Source organism: Arachis stenosperma, chromosome 6 (genome assembly GCF_014773155.1).
Source record: "Arachis stenosperma cultivar V10309 chromosome 6, arast.V10309.gnm1.PFL2, whole genome shotgun sequence".
In the NCBI taxonomy this organism is placed as follows: Eukaryota; Viridiplantae; Streptophyta; class Magnoliopsida; order Fabales; family Fabaceae; genus Arachis; species Arachis stenosperma.
In genome coordinates this window covers 129,168,801-129,189,976 of record NC_080382.1, presented here as the reverse complement: position 1 = coordinate 129,189,976, position 21,176 = coordinate 129,168,801, and the positions used below count along the sequence as shown (strand labels likewise).

General features: G+C 36.5%; 1 non-coding gene across 1 annotated transcript; it reads left to right on the top strand.

Moving 5' to 3' along the window:
- The first annotated feature begins 18,417 nt into the window (after positions 1-18,417).
- LOC130937594 (small nucleolar RNA R71) lies at positions 18,418-18,525 on the top strand. Its single transcript, XR_009068806.1, has one exon. It is a non-coding gene; the product is annotated as a small nucleolar RNA R71 (small nucleolar RNA).
- The last annotated feature ends 2,651 nt before the right edge of the window (positions 18,526-21,176 follow it).

Sequence of the window (21,176 nt, the reverse complement as noted above, 5' to 3'; positions counted from 1 at the left end):
TGATGGTTGTATGATGGCCGAATTTGGATTAATTGTGTAATTTTTGTTTCTGGATTCTTTGATTTTTTCTATTTTTGAATTATAAAAAATTATTTTGAAAGATTTTCTTGTTTTATACTTTTGTTGCTGATTGATGTGGATTACTGATTACTTGCGAAAACATAGGGGAGAATAGTGTTGTTGGCTTGTTGCTGCCTCTGTGTTAACTGTTGATGGTTGATTTCAGGAAATTTGGCATAATTTTGTTATGGTGTTTTACTGCTCTCTTGAATTTTGATAAATTTTTATGATAGTTGGTGTTATGTTAAATTTTCTAAAAATAATTTTATTTAATATTTAATTAAACTGGTTGAATTCCGGTTGAATTTCGGTCGAACCATTGAACCAGTGAACCAGTCACTCTAACAGTTTATTGACTGGTCCGGTTCTCACAACCTTGTTTATCATGGATACTAGATGCTGAAATCTATCTTTATTCAATGGATCTTGGAGATACCATTAAGGTTGAAAATAATACATCCCAAAAGGATAAAGTCAAAGTTATGATCTTCCTTCGTCATCATCTTGACAAAGGATTGTAAAATAAATATCTCACATTAAAAGATCCTGCAGATCTGTGGAAAGATCTTGAAAAAAGGTATAATCATCAAAAGACGATGATACTTCCTCAAGCCCGATATGAATGGACGCACTTGCGTCTATAGGATTTTAAATCCATAAATGAATATAATTCAGCAATGTTTCGAATCACCTCATGAATGAAATTATGTGGGAAAAAGATAACTGATAATGAAATGCTAGAGAAAACTTTCTCGACCTTCCAGGCTTCGAATGTGCTCCTGCAGCAGTAGTATTGAGAAAAAAGATTTAAAAAATATTTTGAGTTAATTTCTTACCCTTCTTGTTGCTGAACGCAACAATGAGTTACTTTTAAAAAATCATGAAGCACGTCCAGCTGGCGTCGCCCCATTTCCTGAAGTAAATGCGTTAAATCATTACTCTAGAAGAGGTAAATGGCAAGGTTTTGGTAACAAGAAAAATTATGGAAGGAAAAGGAATTATGTTCACAAGAAAGGATCTCACCGGAAGTGGGATAAAGAAAAAAACAATGAACAAAATAAATCAATTGAGGATAAATATTTCCATTGTGGTGGAAAGAGCCACTGGTCATGTACCTGTCGTACCCCAAGACATCTAGTTGATCTTTATCAAGCATCTGTGAAAAATGATGACAAAGGAAAGGAAACAAATTTTGTTTCAAATGATGCTAAAAATTACACCACTCATTATGATGTATCTGATTTTTTTGAGGATCCTGAAGGAAATATTGGTCATTTGATCAATAATGAAATAGTTTAATATGTGAGATTGTTAAGTATTCATGTAAATAAATAATGTAAAAAATTTATTGTTAAGTTTTATTTTCTATGTATTTAAGTTTCAAATATGATGTATATAAATAATGAAATATTAATATTTATATTTAAAAATTTTGAAATAATTAAATGTGTCAAGTTTTAAAAATAATAATAATAATAGTGATAACATTATTTTTATGTACTGTATTTCTTAGAAAAATAATTCAAATCAAGAAATCAATTAGGCTGTGCATGTGCATGTATTACTACTCATTTTATTACGAGTAATACCCCAAATAGGTCCCCAAGAAATTTACCATCTGACAGTTTTGTCCCCTACAAAATTTAAGTAAGATTTCGACCTTGAGGTTCTCAGATATTCCCCATATACGTCCTCAAAACCGTTTGATCCGGTTAAAGTGGTGACATGTCAGGTTAACTGTGACATGTCACCTTTAGGACATTTTGGTCCCCATCCACACTAGACAAAACGACGTCATATTGGAACCAAGGGTAAAACAACGTCGTTTCGGGGAGGACAAATTCGTCCTCACTTAGACAGAAAATGCAAACGGCACCGTTTTCATGTTGGGGACCTATTTGTCTTATAATAGTATCTTAGAGGACCTATTTGACCTATAATTTGTGATGTTAAAAGAAGCTATATTTACTTCAACGCAAACCTTAAGAACACATTGACATTGGTCTGTTCATTTATCAAAATGGTAACATAAACCTGAGAACCCAAACATGTTAACCACACAAATATTTGGCTTCAATAGCAACACAAACCAAATCAAGTCAAAAGAAGGTTTATTTTCCTCAACATAAGCTAAACGAAACCATTCTAAAAAACATAACGTCTTCTTCCTCCAACATAACAAAAGGTGGTAACATAACTAAGACAACAACTTTCACACTAATTCTTAGAAGCATCATTTCTTGAAAGACTGGTTCAACCCTCGTGTTGGAATGAATTTGAACAACTTAGATACTGTGCCACTGGTTGCAACTGATATTGTCTCAACACTAACACTCCCCGAATTCTTTGCCCTAATTACTGTCTCTTTTGGATGTCTAAAAAAAAGTTGAGCTTGGAATAAACAGTATTGTTATCACCATGTTTCACACAAAATTTCAGTATTGCTGAAACATGGTGATAACAATACTGTTTATTCCAAACTCAGCTTTCTTTTAGACATCCAAAGGAGACAGTAATTAGGGCCAAGAATTTGGGGAGTGTTAGTGCTGAGACAATATCAGCTGCAACTAGTGGCACAGTATCTAAGTTGTTTAAATTCATTCCAACACGAGGATTGAACCAGTCTTTCAAGAAATGATGCTTCTAAGAATAAGTGTGAAAGTTGTTGTCTTAGTTATGTTACCACCTTTTGTTATGTTGGAGGAAGAAGACGTTATGTTTTTTAGAATGGTTTCGTTTAGCTTATGTTGAGGAAAATAAACCTTCTTTTGACTTGATTTGGTTTGTGTTGCTATTGAAGCCAAATATTTGTGTGGTTAACATGTTTGGGTTCTCAGGTTTATGTTACCATTTTGATAAATGAACAGACCAATGTCAATGTGTTCTTAAGGTTTGCGTTGAAGTAAATATAGCTTCTTTTAACATCACAAATTATAGGTCAAATAGGTCCCCTAAGATACTATTATAAGGCAAATAGGTCCCCCACATGAAAACGGCGCCGTTTGCATTCTCTGTCTAAGTGGGGACGAATTTGTCCTCCCCGAAACAACGTCGTTTTGCCCCTGGTTCCAATACGACATCGTTTTGTCCAGTGTGGATGGGGATCGAAATGTTCTAAAGGTGACATGTCACAGTTAACTTGACACTTCACCACTTTAACTGGATCAAACGGTTTTAGGGACGTATTTGGGGGATATCTGAGAATCTCAGGGTTGAAATCTTAGTTAAATTTTGTGGGGGAAAACTGTCGGATGGTAAATTTTTTGGGGACCTATTTGGGGTATTACTCTTTTATTATTATTTATCTTTGAAGAAAATGACAAGGATATATAATGAATATGTATGCCTTGCGGATAGTGCAAGTTCGCATACTATTCTCAAAAGTGATATATTTTACCCATCTTGTGCCAAAAGAAGAATATGTTAATACTATAATTGATTCAGGTAATGTGACAGAAGGCTCCAGAAGAGCTATAATTTTGTTTTCTAGAGGAACAAAATTCATAATAAATAATGTACTATTGTATACTAAGTCTCTAAGGAACTTATTGAGTTTCAAAGATATTCGCTGAAATAGATATCATATTGAAACTATGAATGAGGAAAATTATGAGTACTTATGTATCACAACTCATGATTCAAATAAGAAGGTTATATTAGAAAAGTTATTCTCACTTTCATCTGGGTTTATTATACCAAAATTAGTGCAATTGAATCACATGCCATTGTAAACTAGAAGTTTACTAGCCCAAATGAATTCATAACTTGGCATAATCTATTGGGTCATCCGGGAACAACTATGATGCGGATAATTATTGAAAATTTTCATGGACATTCACTAAAGAAGTAGAAGATTCTTAAAACTAATGAATTTTGTCATGCTGCATGTTCTAAAGGAAAGTTAATTTTAAGGACATCACTAGCAAAGATTGGATTTTAGTCTCCTGAATTCCTAGAAAGGATTCAAGGCGATATATGTGGACCTATTCATCCACTATGTGGATCTTTTAGATATTTTATGGTCCTAATAGACGCATCTTCGAGATGGTCACATGTGTGCTTATTCTCTTCTCGCAACCTGGCGTTTGCGAGATTACTTGCTCAAATCATTTGATTAAAAATACAATTTCTAGAAAATCCAATCAAAGAAATTCGTTTTGATAATCCTGGTGAATTTACTTTCCAAACTTTTGATGCTTATTGTATGGCTAATGGAATAAGTGTTGAACATCCAGTAGCTCATGTTCACACACAAAATGGATTAGCAGAATCATTTATTAAACGCCTCCAGTTAATTGCTAGACCCTTACTTACAAGAACAAATCTCACAACTTCAATTCGGGGGTATGCTATTTTACATGCCGCAGCACTTATTCGTTTAAGACCAACAAGTAACCGTCAGTTCTCTCCTATGCAATTAACTTTTGGCCAACAGTCAAATGTTTCCTATTTAAGAATATTCGGGTGTAATTATAACTATTAATTAACTAATAAGTAGTGTTCTAACAACACCAATATCCATCCTTTTTTAGTATATATCTTTTTTTTAAACAAAAAAATCAACACAACAAGGTGGAGCATTAATAAAAAGTACTAGACAGATAAAATAAACTAATTTTTAATAATCTTTGGCAATGCCATCAACAACCCAAAAGATCAAATGTTACTCCACTCTTTGTAACTCCTAATCGACTTGTTGACTACTTCCGCAACACCTGTTTCTTGATTGCTGAAGATTATGTCATTCCTTTCCAATCAAGTATTCCAAATGATAACAATAAAACCAAACTCACCAACATATTCTATCAATTTGACTGTATGATTGACCCTTGAACCACGTAAACTTACGGTCATTCAATTCTATATCCATCAGTTTCATATCCTGTATCTATGTTTTAAAGTCTTCTACTCTAACACACTAGCGCCTTTTCTTTCCTCTAACTGCACAATCTCATTGAAGTCACCCATGAAGCAAAAAGAAACTTGACAAATTCTTGATAAAAATTCAACTCTTTTCACACAGCAAGCTTCTCCTTCCTTGTATGCGCACCATAATTAACCAAGCAAATCGCAGAATGAAAATTATTGTTTGTCAATTCTCTTTCTATACATAACTATCTCTCCTCTTTGTAACAATTACTCAACCTAAACATCATATCATTCTACATTATTGATCTAAATAAATTTCTAAAAAATTTGGCATCAAATTTTTTACCTTTAAAATTTTTTATTACATTAAAGTTCTTAAATTTTATAAAAATAAAATATATAAGTCTTTTTATTATACTTTTAAAAATTTATTTATTCAATTAAAAATAATAGATTTGACTAAAATAAAAATTTATATATCTTATTTTTGTAAAATTTAAAAATTTTAATATAAATTTTGATTTTTAAAAACAAAAAGATCTAATGTATAATTTTTTAGAAGTCTATTTGAATATATACTCATTCTTTTTAAATATCACTGTTTTTGCATTAAGTTTTGCTGATCAGTGCTTGCTAAAGAACACCTATTATTTTTTCCTTCTTTAATTGTCATAATCTGAATTTAATTAATACATGAAAAAGGAAGATATTTTGAGAATTACAATAGCAATAACTCTTACAATTTAAATATACACAAAAATAGAATAAAATTTTAATATTAAGTAATATTTAACTAAGTCTAACTAAATTGTTATAATTGTTTTTTACATTACGCACTTTTTCTTCTTATTTTTCTCCTTCTCTTTCACGTTTTTCCTCATTCTCCTTTGCATTCCTCCTCCTCCTCCTCCCGCTGATGTTGCTACTTCTTTTTCTTCTTCTTCTCTCCCGCTTTCTCTTTTTTTTCTTTTCTCATTTTTCTCTTTCGTTATCGTCATCATCACTACCACCACACCACAACCCCAATCTCCTCCTCCTCCTCTTTTTCCTCTTTCTTTTCTTATTTGAATTTCTCTGATCTCTTTCCACTATAAGAACAATACTGAATACTGACGTTACGAAAATTAGCAGATTAAGAAATTAATATGAGTGATACGTTGCAAGTACAGTTCTTAACCAACAAAAATCCGCTTATCAATTTAGAAGGGTTGTCACAAAATTAGAATTAAAATACTGGGAGTATAAATCACAGGTCGTCTCCCAACGAGTTGCAGGAAGATGTGCTATTTTATTAATCAGAGGTTTTTCAAAATAGTTTTGAGTTTGATAAACAGGAAATTAAATTAGAGAATTGATGTAATTTAAATAAAAATCTTGACCGGGAGTAGATTAATCGGAAGTTCTATCCTTGTTGGAGTTTTTTCAAGATCGATTGATAATTGAATGTTGTTCTACTTAGTTATCCTTTACTAGGTAAATAAAAGTCAAGTAAGTTGGAAGTCTACTTCTATTCACAAGTCCTAATCCTCTCCTTTGGAAAGGATTAGTGTCAGTGACTAGAGAGCCATCTAACATTAAATCCAATTACAATTTTACTTTTGAGTATTCTAACTCAAGGTTCTCCTTTCAATCAACTCCCAATCAAGTTAGAGAACTACTCGCTCATCATGAATGTAAATTTCACAAAATAAAAATAAGGAATAAAGAAAGACATGATAGACAATAATAAAAAAGATCAATTAAAAATAAAAATGGTTCTTGTATTAATAAATTCTAAAAATAATCCAATTGTAACTCTGAACAAATTAAGGATATGAAAGAGTAAGCAAAAAGTAAAGAGAACAAACTAGAGTGATGAAGTCTTGCGGAGGTAATAACTCTTCTCAATATTCCAATCCAAAAAGCAACAAAAACCAAATCCTAAGAACTATGAATGTGTAGAGAGAAAACCTAGAGGAGGAGTAAAATCAGATCTAAAAACTAAGAATTATGCCAAATGAATGTCCCTTTTAGTCTCTGCATGTTCCCTGGCTCTAATCTGCGTTTCTGGGCCGAAAGCTGGGTTAAAATGCGGCCCAGAATCTACGCCATCATTTCTGTAAATTCTGCAGAACGTGCACGTCACGCGTACGTGTCGTCCACGGGTGCGCGTCACTGAGTGTTTTCCGTGCCACGCGTGTACGTCGTCCACGCATTCGCGTCACTCGTGCAGCTTTCAATCCATGCGTTCGTGTCAGGCACGTGTTCGCGTCGCTGTGATTTTTTTCATTTTGCGCGGACACGTGAGCCATGTTCCCGTGTCACTTCTCGCTGGTCGTCTCCTCAACTTCTTGTGTTCCTTCCATTTTTGCAAGCTTCCTCTCCATCCTCTAAGCCATTCCTACCCTATGAAGTCTGAAACACTCAACACACAGATCACGGCATCGAATGGTATAAAGAAGAATAAGAATATACAATTAAGGGTAAAGTATATTTTTTGTCCTTGATGTTTGCTAAAAGTTTCAAAAATATCCCTAAGTTTTAATTTGTTTCAATTTCATCCCTTAAGTTTTCGATTTGCATCAATTTTATTCTTATAGTTAATTTTTTTATAATTAATATTTTTCTTTCCAATTATACCCCTCTCCTATCCCATCATCTTCTTCATCATCATCTCTCTCTCTCTTCCGTCTTCACCATGAGCTCCACCACCACCGTCATCAAACAACTACTATCAACTTCCTTCTCCATCCATACCTCTCTTTTTCCTTCGACTATCTATCACGAACATTATGTAAGAGTACTCATTCAATTGAATTTAACATTAAGGATCATTTCTTTTCAAGTTCCCATAGAATATGAAGAGTACTCATTCAATTGGAATAAGCATTATTTTCTCTTTTCTAATTCATGCTCTGTCCTCATGGCTACTGTTAGAGTCAATTACAAAACTGCAAAAATAAATGTAATATTCCACCACCACAAGCCACAATAATATTTATCTTTATCAGCGTTCAAACTTAAATTTGTACCCATCAATGACCATTTCATAAGAAAAATTTTCATTGATTTGAACTAAAAATTGACATGAAATTTTGAAAAATCATACCAACTCCACGACTTTCCCTAACCCTATTGCTCCTCACAGAACGCGAAATCCTCCTCGAAGCTCCGTTTGGCTTTAGTGCTCCTAACCCTATTTCATCTCTGTTCATCTTCTCGGACCTCCTCTGAACGAACGTGACCACTTCAGATCGATGAGTCCCGATTTGGCGAGCCACACGAATTCTTCGACAAAGTAATAGACTCCCTTGCTGTCGAAGGCGACGACAGAGAAAGAATTTGAGATCGGAGGAGACTTGCGGTTTGTGTAGGACTTGGAGTGCGTTGAGGTCTTGGACAAATTTTCCAAGGCGGAAGGACTTGCGGCTGATGTCGACACTGGTGGAGATGGAGGGTCGGAGGAAAAAGGAGAAAAAAAGGAGAAAGAGGGGTATGGCCGACGATGATGGAAAAGGAGGTTGATAATGGTTATTCACGGTGGGGGAGATGATGGTGAGAACGGGAAAGAGAGAGAGAGAGAAAAAGAGAGGGGTGTGTGATGATGATGATGATGGTGGGGGGATAGACGAGGGGTATAGAGAGAGAAAAACAGAGGGGAGTGTGATGATGATGATGATAGTGGGGGGATAGACCATGGGTATAATTGTAAAAAAAATATTAATTATCTAAAAATTAATTATAAGGATAAAATTGATACAAATCGAAAACTTGAAGGATAAAATTGAAACAAATTAAAACTTAGGGATATTTTTGAAATTTTTAACAAACATTAGGGACAAAAAATATACTTTACCCTACAATTAAAAGGTCTTTGGGAAGCAAATTTTCAATCATAGAACAATTTTAGGAAGGGATTATAAATACATGCAAATCATATGAATAAGTGGGTGAAGACTTGATAAAACCACTCAATTTAACGCAATATAAATCATAAAATAATGGTTTATCAACCTCCCCACACTTAAACATTAGCATGTCCTCATGCTTAGTTGAAGGAGATAAATATGAACGAAAAGGGACATGTAAGACTCATACAATGCAATGCAACCTATATATATATATATATATATATATATATATATATATATATATATATATGAATGCAACTATATGATTTTGTCTATCTGATTAAAAATAAATAAGTTCTCTAAGACAAAATATGGAGCAGATTCCACTAGTTCAAATCATACAGTAAAAGTAGGTAAATTTGTAAGAAGACAACTCGTGAAAGCAGGGGACATGGAATCAAGCAGTGAACCCTCACTGATGGTGTGTGTGCACTCTAATCTCTCTAGTGTATAGGGTAATCACTTTATCCTTCTCTAATCATGCTTTCTAATTTTTTGTTCGTCACCTAACCAATCAACAATATTTAACGTACCAATGCAAACATCATGAGGTCTTTTCAAGGTTGTAATTGGGCTAAGGTAAGGGTAAAGGTATATATGGCTAAGTGAGCTTATAAATTGAATCTTTAATTAACCCAAGCTTTCACCTAATCATATATGTATATTCTATATAACTTCAAATTTCATACCTAGCTACCCAGAATTTCCTTTTCACATTCCATACTCATGCATCATCCTTTATTTTAATTTTATCATATGTGCATTGATTGTTGAACTTTAACTTATCATTGGGGTAATTTTGTCCCCTTATTTACTAAAATAAATATTATTATTATTATTATTATTATTATTATTATTATTATTATTATTATATTATTATTATTATTATTATATTATTATTATTATTATTATTATTATTATTATTTTAGAATGAAAATAAACATAGCTTATCAATGCACATAGATTTTTAATTTTCTTTTATAGTTTCACATGAGTAGGTACCCAAATTCCCATTATTTTATCATGACACATTCCTTTATTACCCTTTATTCCCACAATCTTCCCATACTCAATTAACACACAATTTCTATCTTAAGCTAACCAAAGATTTAATTGGAATATTTAATTATTTTTCTGTTTAAGACTAGTAATGTGGTAAAATATAGAACAAATGGGGTTAAAACGGCTCAAAGTGACTAACAAAGGTAATTAAAAGGGTATGCTTATTTGTGATAAGTGAGCTAAACAAACAATGGCCTCAATCATATGAATGCATATAACACATTAACATTGGACATATAGGATAAAACAAAATTCAGCTAAGAACTGATGAGGATCTTCCATTGAAAGTCCATGGAACTTGCAATTCTGTTGCATTAGAGAAACTAGTTGAGGCTTAAGCTCAAAGTTGTTTGCTCCAATGGCAGGGATAGAGATGCTTCTCCCATAGAAATCAGGAGTAGGTGCAGTAAAGTCACCCAGCACCTTCCTTGCATTGTTGGCATTGTTGTTGTTTTCGGCTGCCATGTGTTCTTCTTTCTTGAAGAATTCGGTCAGGTCCTCTAAAGAGAGTTGTGCCTTGGCTTCTCTTAGCTTTCTCTTTAAGGTTCTCTCAGGCTCAGGATCAGCTTCCACAAGGATGCCTTTGTCTCTGCTCCTGCTCATATGAAAGAGAAGAGAAAAAGAGAATGTGGAATCCTCTATGTCACAGTATAGAGATTCCTTGAAGTGTCAGAGGAAAAGAGAAATAGTAAGAAGAAGGAGAAGAAGAATTCGAACTTTAATTAGATAAGGTTCGAATTTGTGCATTTAGAAGGAGTGGTACTCCATAAATAGAAGGATGTGAGAAGGAGGGAAGATGATTTTCGAAAATGCAATTAAAAGATTTTGAAAACATTTTGAAAATTTGATTGATAATTTTCGAAAACTCAAAGTGGAAAAGAAATCAAATGATTTTTGAAAAAGATTTTGAAATTAGAAGTTAAAAAGATTTGATTGAAAACTAATTTGAAAAAGATGAGGTTAAAAAGAATTGATTGAAAAGTTATGGTTTTAAAAAGATGTGATTGAGAAGATATGATTTGAAAACAATTTTAAAGGATATGATTTTGAAAACAATTTGAAAAGATATGATTTTGAAAATTAGTGACTTGCCTAACAAGAAAAGATATGATTCAAACATAAAACCTTCCTTCATAGAAAAGGCAAAAAATGTCAATCAAATCATTAATTGTTAGTAAGTATCTTTGAAAAGGGAAAGAATTTGATTTTGAAAACATTTGATTGAAAAGATATGATTTGAAAAAGATTTGGTTTTGAAAAACTTTGAAAACTTGAAAAAAAATTGATTTTGAAAACAAAATCTTCCTCCTGGCACCATCCTGGCGTTAAACGCCCAGAATGGTATACATTCTGGCGTTTAACGCCCAAAATGCACCCTTTTTGGGCGTTAAACGCCCAACCAGGTACCCTGGCTGGCGTTTAAACGCCAGTCTGCCTTCTTCACTGGGCATTTTTGAATGCTCAGCTTTTTCTGTATAATTCCTCTGCAGTATGTTCTGAATCTTCAATTCTTTGTATCATTGACTTGAAAAGACACAAATTAAAAATATTTTTGGATTTTTAATAATCAAAATGCAACAAGAATCAAATAACAATGCATGCAAGACACCAAACTTAGCAGTTTGTATACTACTGACACTATATGAGACACATAAACACTCAAGCCAAAAGAATTCAAAGATCAAAACAAGAAATATATGCATAGATTCGAAAAATGTAACAAAAACATGCGTTTGACACCAAACTTAAGATGAGACTCTAGAATTAAGCAAGAAACATCAAATATTTTTGGTTTTTTATGATTTTGTAAATTTTTTTTTATTATTTTTTTTTTCGAAAATAAGAGTGGAAAAAGTATCAAAATTCTTAATGAGAATTCCAGGAATCAGTGCAATGCTAGTCTAAGACTCCGGTCCAGGAATTAGACATGGCTTCACAGCCAGCCAAGCTTTCAAAGAAAGCTTCGGTCCAAAACACTAGACATGACCAAAGGTCAGCCAAGCCTTAGCAGATCACTGCTCCAAAAGCAAGATTGATGAAAATCCACAAGCTCTTGTGGTGATAAGTTGAAACCTCGGTCCAATCAGATTAGACATGGCTTCTCAGCCAGCCAGATTTCAACAAATCATCATGAAACTCTAGAATTCATCTTTAAGAATTTCGAAAAAAAATAAATACCTAATCTAAGCAACAAGATGAACCGTCAGTTGTCCAAACTGAACAATCCCCGGCAACGGCGCCAAAAACTTGGTGCGCGAAATTGTGAACAATACTTTTTCACAACTCTCATAATCCCCGGTAATGGCTCCAAGAACTTGGTAGCTCAATACCATGGCATTACACAACTTCGCACAACTAACCAGCAAGTGCACTGGGTCGTCCAAGTAATACCTTACGTGAGTAAGGGTCGATCCCACGGAGATTGTTGCTATTGAAGCAAGCTATGGTCATCTTGTAAATCTTAGTCAGGCAAACTCAATTGTATATGATGATGAACGAAAATAACATAAAGATAAGGATAGTGATACTTATGTATATCAATGGTGTAAGAGCTTCAGACAAGTGTATGAAGATGCCTTCCCTTCCGTCTCTCTGCTTTCCTACTGTCTTCATCCAATCCTTTCTCACTCCTTTCCATGGCAAGCTCGTGTAGGGTCTCACTGTTGTCAGCAGCTACCTCCCTTCCGCGCAGTGAAAGCTAATGCACACACTCTGTCACAGTGCTGCCAGTCACCGGTTTGGTTCCCTCCCCTACCGGAATAGAATAACTCTTTTGCGTCTGTCACTAACGCCCAGTAGGTTACAGGTTTGAAGCACGTCACAGTCATTCAGTCATTGAATCCTACTCAGAATACCACAGACAAGGTTAGACCTTCCGGATTCTCTTGAAAGCTGCCATCAAGTCCTGCCTTTACCACGAAGACTCCGAAGAATCCAAGAGATATTCACTAAGCCTCAGATGCGTGTAGAACAAGAATGGTTGTCAGTCACCTTGTTCATGGGTGAGGATGGTGATGGGCGTCAATCATCACCTTCATCATGTTGAAGAACAAGTGATATCTTGGATAAAGAACAAGTGGAATTGAATGGAAGAACAATAGTAATTGCATTAATACTCGAGGTACAGCAGAGCTCCACACCTTAATCTATGGTGTGTAGAAACTCCACCGTTGAAAATACATAAGAACAAGGTCTAGGCATGGCCGAATGGCCAGCCTCCCAAAGAGGGTTCAATCATACAACATGATCAAAAGCTTTATCTAGAGATCTAAAAATGATCAAAAGGTCTAAAACAATCCCAAGATCTCTCTAATACAATAGTAAAAGGTCCTACTTATAGAAAACTATTACATAGATGAGTAAAATGACATAAAAATCCACTTTCGGGCCCATTTGGTGTGTGCTTGGGCTGAGCAATGAAGCAATTTCGTGTAGAGACTCTCCTTGGAGTTAAACGCCAGCTTTAGTGCCAGTTTGGGCGTTTAACTCCCAATTAGGTGCCAGTTCCGGCGTTTAACACTGGAATTTCTTGAGGTGACTTTGAACGCCGGTTTGGGCCATAAAATCTTGGGCAAAGTATGGACTATCATATATTGCTGGAAAGCCCAGGATGTCTACTTTCCAACGCCGTTGAGAGCGCGCCAATTGGGCTTCTGTAGCTCCAAAAAATCCACTTCGAGTGCAGGGAGGTCAGAATCCAACAGCATCTGCAGTCCTTTTGAGTCTCTGGATCAGATTTTTGCTCAGATCCCTCAATTTCAGCCAGAAAATACCTGAAATCACAGAAAAACACACAAACTCATAGTAAAGTCCAGAAAAGTGAATTTTAACTTAAAACTAATAAAAATATACTAAAAACTCAACTAAAACTACCAAAAACATACTAAAAACAATGCCAAAAAGCATACAAATTATCCGCTCATCACAACACCAAACTTAAATTGTTGCTTGTCCCCAAGCAACTGAAGATCAAATAGGATAAAAAGAAGAGAATATGCAATGAACTCCAAAAACATCTATGAAGATCAGTATTAATTAGATGAGCGGGGCTTTTAACTTTTTGTCTCTGAATAGTTTTGGCATCTCACTCTATCCCTTGTAATTCAGAATGATTGGCTTCTTTAGGAACTTAGAATCCAGATAGTGTTATTGATTCTCCTAGTTAAGTATGATGATTCTTGAACACAGCTACTTATTGAGTCTTGGCTGTGGCCCAAAGCACTCTGTCTTCCAGTATTACCACCGGATACATACATGCCACAGACACATAATTGGGTGAACCTTTTCAGATTGTGACTCAGCTTTGCTAAAGTCTCCAATTAGAGGTGTCCAGGGTTCTTAAGCACACTCTTATTTGCCTTGGATCACAACTTTATTCCTTCTCTTTTTTTTTTCTTTTTCGGTTTTTCTTTTTTTTTTTTCGCCTATTCTTTTTTCTTTTTTTTTTCAATACTTTTCACTGCTTTTTCTTGCTTCAAGAATCATTTTTAATGATTTTTCAGATCCTCAGTAACATGTCTCCTTTTTCATCATTCTTTCAAGAGCCAACATTCATGAACCACAAATTCAAAAGACATATGCACTGTTCAAGCATACATTCAGAGAACAAAAGTGTTGCCACCACATCAAAATAATTAAACTATTATAAAATTCAGAATTCATGCTATTCTTTTCCTTTTCAATTAGGCGCATTTTTATTTAAGAGAGGTGATGGATTCATAGGACATTCATAACTTTAAGGCATAGACACTAAGACACTAATGATCACAAGACACAAGCATGGATAAACATAAAGCACAAAAATCGAAAAACAGAAGAATAAAGAACAAGGAAATCAAGGAATGGGTCCACCTTAGTGATGGCGGCTCTTCCTTCCTCTTGAAGGTCCTATGGAGTGCTTGAGCTCCTCAATGTCTCTTCCTTGTCTTTGTTGCTCCTCCCTCATGATTCTTTGGTCTTCTCTAATTTCATGAAGGATGATGGAGTGTTCTTGATGCTCCACCCTTAGTTGTCCCATATTGGAACTCAACTCTCCTAGGGAGGTGTTCAGTTGCTCCCAATAGTTTTGTGGAGGAAAGTGCATCCCTTGAGGTATCTCAGGGATCTCTTGATGAGAGGGGTCTCTTGTGTACTCCATCCTTTTCTTGGTGATGGGCTTGTCCTCATCAATGGGGGTATCTCCTTCTATGTCAACTCCAATTGAATAACAGAGGTGACAGATGAGATGAGGAAAGGCTAGCCTTGCCAAAGTAGAGGTCTTGTCCGCCACCTTGTAGAGTTCTTGGGCTATAACCTCATGAACTTCCACTTCTTCTCCAATCATGATGCTATGGATCATGATAGCCCGGTCTATGGTAACCTCGGACCGGTTGCTAGTGGGAATGATTGAGCGTTGTATGAACTCTAACCATCCTCTAGCCACGGGTTTGAGGTCATGCCTTCTCAATTGAACCGGCTTGCCTCTTGAATCTTGCTTCCATTGTGCGCCCTCTTCACATATGGTTGTGAGGACTTGGTCCAACCTTTGATCAAAGTTGACCCTTCTAGTGTAAGGATGCTCATCTCCTTGCATCATAGGCAAGTTGAACGCCACCCTCACACTTTCCGGACTAAAATCCAAGTATTTCCCCCGAACCATAGTGAGATAATTCTTTGGATTCGGGTTCACTTTGGTCATGGTTCTTGGTGATCCATGCATTGGCATAGAACTCTTGAACCATCAAGATTCCGACTTGTTGAATGGGGTTGGTAAGTACTTCCCAACCTCTTCTTCGGATCTCATGGCGGATCTCTGGATATTCACCCTTTTTAAGTGAAAAGGGGACTTCGGGGATCACCTTCTTCAAGGCCACAACTTCATAGAAGTGGTCTTGATGCACCCTTGAGAGGAATCTATCCATCTCCCATGACTCGGAGGTGGAAGCTTTTGCCTTCCCTTTCCTCTTTTTAGAGGTTTCTCCGGCCTTGGATGCCATAAATGGTTATGGAAAAACGAAAAAGCAACGCTTTTACCACACCAAACTTAAAATGTTTGCTCGTCCTCGAGCAAAAGAAGAAAGAAGAGAGTAGAAGAAGAAGAAATGAGGAAGAGGGAGATGGTGGTGTGTTCGGCCAAGAAGGGTAAGAAAGGGTGTTTAGGTTGTGTGAAAATGAAGGGTTGAAGAAGGGTATTTATAGAAGAGAAGGGGGTAAAGGTTCGGCCATTATGGGTGGGTTTGGGAGGGAAAGTGGTTTGAATTTGAAGGGTGAGGTTGGTGGGGATTTATGAAGGATGGATGTGAGTGGTGAAGAGAAAGATGGGATTTGATAGGTGAAGGGTTTTTGGGGAAGAGGTATTGAGGTGATTGGTGAATGGGGGAAGAAGAGAGAGAGTGATGGTGGGGTCCTGTGGGGTCCACAGATCCTGTGGTGTCAAGGAAAAGTCATCCCTGCACCAAATGTTGCTCAAAATCACGTTTTGAGCTGTTTCTGGCGTTAAACGCCGGGCTGGTGCCCATTCCTGGCGTTTAACGCCAGGTTGTTGCCCTTTTCTGGCGTTAACGCCAGTCTGGTGCCTTTCTGGCGTTAAACGCCCAGAATGGTGCCAGACTGGGCGTTAAACGCCCAACAGCTAGCATTACTGGCGTTTGAACGCCAGCTTCTTCTCCTCCAGGGTGTGCTATTTTTCTTCCTGTTTTTTATTTTGTTTTTGCTTTTTTCATTGTTTTTGTGACTTCTTATGATCATCAACCTACAAAAAACATAAAATAACAAAAGAAAATATATAAAATATAATCATTGGGTTGCCTCCCAACAAGCGCTTCTTTAATGTCAGTAGCTTGACAGAGGACTCTCATGGAGCCTCAGAAATACTCAGAACCGTGTTGGAACCTCCCAACACCAAACTTAGAGTTTGAATGTGGGGGTTCAACACCAAACTTAGAGTTTGGTTGTGGCCTCCCAACACCAAACTTAGAGTTTGACTGTGGGGGCTCTGCTTGGCTCTGTTTTGAGAGAAGCTCTTCATGCTTCCTCTCCATGATGATAGAGGGATGTCCTTGGGCCTTAAACACCAAGGATTCTCCATTCACTTGAATGATCAACTCTCCTCTATCAACATCAATCACAGCTTTTGCTGTGGCTAGGAAGGGTCTGCCAAGGATGATGGATTCATCCATGCACTTCCCAGTCTCTAGGACTATGAAGTCAGTAGGGATGTAATGGTCCTCAATCTTAACCAAAACATTCTCTACAAGTCCATAAGCTTGTTTTCTTGAGTTGTCTGCCATCTCTAGTGAGATTCTTGCAGCTTGTACCTCAAAGATCCCTAGCTTCTCCATTACAGAGAGGGGCATGAGGTTTACACTTGACCCTAAGTCACACAAGGCCTTCTTGAAGGTCATGGTGCCTATGGTACAAGGTATAGAAAACTTCCCAGGATCCTGCCTCTTTTGAGGCAGTTTCTGCCTAGACAAGTCATCCAGTTCTTTGGTGAGCAAGGGGGGTTCATCTTCCCAAGTCTCATTTCCAAATAACTTGTCATTTAGCTTCATGATTGCTCCAAGGTATTTAGCAACTTGCTCTTCAGTGACATACTCATCCTCTTCAGAGGAAGAATACTCATCAGAGCTCATGAAAGGCAGAAGTAAGTCCAATGAAATCTCTATGGTCTCATTTTGAGCCTCAGATTCCCATGGTTCCTTACTGGGGAACTCATTGGAGGCCAGTGGACGTCCAGTGAGGCCTTCCTCAGTGGCGTTCACTGCCTCTTCTTCCTCCCAGAATTCGGCCATATCTATGGCTTTGCACTCTCCTTTTGGATTTTCTTCTGTATTGCTTGGAAGAGTACTAGGAGGGAGTTCAGTAACTTTCTTACTCAGCTGACCCACTTGTCCTTCCAAATTCCTAATGGAGGACCTTGTTTCATTCATGAAACTTTGAGTGGTCTTTATTAGATCAGAGACCATTGTTGCTAAGTCAGAAGTACTCTGCTTAGAACTCTCTGTCTGTTGCTGAGAAGATGATGGAAAAGGCTTGTTATTACTAAACCTGTTTCTTCCACCATTATTATTATTATTGAAACCTTGTTGAGGTCTCTCTCTTGATTCTTCCATGAGAGATTTGGGTGATTTCTCCATGAAGAATTGTAGGTGTTTCCATAGGGTTCTCCTAGGTAATTCACCTCTTCCATTGAAGGGTTCTCAGGATCATAAGCTTCTTCCTCAGATGAAGCTTCCTTAGTACTGCCAGGTGCATTTTGCATTCCAGACAGACTTTGAGAAATCAAATTGACTTGTTGAGTCAATATCTTGTTCTGAGCCAATATGGCATTCAGAGTATCAATCTCAAGAACTCCTTTCTTCTGACTAGTCCCATTGTTCACAGGATTCCTTTCAGAAGTGTACATGAATTGGTTATTTGCAACCCTTTCAATCAGTTCTTGAGCCTCTGCAGGCGTCTTCTTCAGATGAAGAGATCCTCCAGCAGAGCTATCCAAGGACATCTTGGATAGTTCAGAGAGACCATCATAGAAAATACCTATGATGCTCCATTCAGAAAGCATGTCAGAAGGACATCTTCTGATTAATTGTTTGTATCTTTCCCAAGCTTCATAGAGGGATTCTCCATCCTTCTGTCTGAAGGTTTGGACTTCCACTCTAAGCTTACTCCATCTTTGTGGTGGAAAGAACTTTGCCAAGAAGGCATTGACTAGCTTTTCCCAAGAGTCCAGGCTTTCTTTAGGTTGAGAATCCAACCATATTCTAGCTCTGTCTCTTACAGCAAAAGGGAATAGCATCAGTCTATAGACCTCAGGGTTAACCCCATTAGTCTTGACTGTGTCACAGATTTGCAAGAATTCAGCTAAGAACTGATGAGGATCTTCCATTGAAAGTCCATGGAACTTGCAATTCTGTTGCATTAGAGAAACTAGTTGAGGCTTAAGCTCAAAGTTGTTTGCTCCAATGGCAGGGATAGAGATGCTTCTCCCATAGAAATCAGGAGTAGGTGCAGTAAAGTCACCCAGCACCTTCCTTGCATTGTTGGCATTGTTGTTGTTTTCGGCTGCCATGTGTTCTTCTTTCTTGAAGAATTCGGTCAGGTCCTCTAAAGAGAGTTGTGCCTTGGCTTCTCTTAGCTTTCTCTTTAAGGTTCTCTCAGGCTCAGGATCAGCTTCCACAAGGATGCCTTTGTCTCTGCTCCTGCTCATATGAAAGAGAAGAGAAAAAGAGAATGTGGAATCCTCTATGTCACAGTATAGAGATTCCTTGAAGTGTCAGAGGAAAAGAGAAATAGTAAGAAGAAGGAGAAGAAGAATTCGAACTTTAATTAGATAAGGTTCGAATTTGTGCATTTAGAAGGAGTGGTACTCCATAAATAGAAGGATGTGAGAAGGAGGGAAGATGATTTTCGAAAATGCAATTAAAAGATTTTGAAACATTTTGAAAATTTGATTGATAATTTTCGAAAACTCAAAGTGGAAAAGAAATCAAATGATTTTGAAAAAGATTTGAAATTAGAAGTTAAAAAGATTTGATTGAAAACTAATTTGAAAAAGATGAGGTTAAAAAGAATTGATTGAAAAGTTATGGTTTTAAAAAGATGTGATTGAGAAGATATGATTTGAAAACAATTTTAAAGGATATGATTTGAAAACAATTTGAAAAGATATGATTTTGAAAATTAGTGACTTGCCTAACAAGAAAAGATATGATTCAAACAAAACCTTCCTTCATAGAAAAGGCAAAAAATGTCAATCAAATCATTAATTGTTAGTAAGTATCTTTGAAAAGGGAAAGAATTTGATTTTGAAAACATTGATTGAAAAGATATGATTTGAAAAGATTTGGTTTTGAAAACTTTGAAAACTTGAAAAAAAAATTGATTTTGAAAACAAAATCTTCCTCCTGGCACCATCCTGGCGTTAAACGCCCAGAATGGTATACATTCTGGCGTTTAACGCCCAAAATGCACCCTTTTGGGCGTTAAACGCCCAACCAGGTACCTGGCTGGCGTTTAAACGCCAGTCTGCCTTCTTCACTGGGCATTTTTGAATGCTCAGCTTTTTTCTGTATTCCTCTGCAGTATGTTCTGAATCTTCAATTCTTTGTATCATTGACTTGAAAAGACACAAATTAAAAATATTTTTGGATTTTTAATAATCAAAATGCAACAAGAATCAAATAACAATGCATGCAAGACACCAAAACTTAGCAGTTGTATACTACTGACACTATATGAGACACATAAAAACTCAAGCCAAAAGAATTCAAAGATCAAAACAAGAAATATATGCATAGATTCGAAAAATGTAACAAAAACATGCGTTTGACACCAAACTTAAGATGAGACTCTAGAATTAAGCAAGAAACATCAAATATTTTGGTTTTTTTATGATTTTGTAAATTTTTTTTTTATTATTTTTTTTTTCGAAAATAAGAGTGGAAAAAGTATCAAAATTCTAATGAGAATTCCAGGAATCAGTGCAATGCTAGTCTAAGACTCCGGTCCAGGAATTAGACATGGCTTCACAGCCAGCCAAGCTTTCAAAGAAAGCTTCGGTCCAAAACACTAGACATGACCAAAGGTCAGCCAAGCCTTAGCAGATCACTGCCAAAAGCAAGATTGATGAAAATCCACAAGCTCTTGTGGTGATAAGTTGAAACCGGTCCAATCAGATAGACATGGCTTCTCAGCCAGCCAGATTTCAACTGAATAATCACGGCGCCAAAAACTTGGTGCGCGAAATTGTGAACAATACTTTTTCACAACTCTCATAATCCCCGGTAATGCTCCAAGAACTTGGTAGCTCAATACCATGGCATTACACAACTTCGCACAACTAACCAGCAGTGCACGGGTCGTCCAAGTAATACCTTACGTGAGTAGGGTCGATCCCACGGAGATTGTTGCTATTGAAGAAGCTATGGTCATCTTGTAAATCTTAGTCAGGCAAACTCAATTGATGATGATGAACGAAAATAACATAAAGATAAGGATAGTGATACTTATGTATCAATGGTGTAAGAGCTTCAGACAATGTATGAAGATGCCTTCCCTTCCGTCTCTCTGCTTTCCTACTGTCTTCATCCAATCCTTTCTCACTCCTTTCCATGGCAAGCTCGTGTAGGGTCTCACTGTTGTCAGCAGCTACCTCCCTTCCGCACAGTGAAAAGCTAATGCACACACTCTGTCACAGTGCTGCCAGTCACCGGTTTGGTTCCCTCCCCTACCGAATAGAATAACTCTTTTGCGTCTGTCACTAACGCCCAGTAGGTACAGGTTTGAAGCACGTCACAGTCATTCAGTCATTGAATC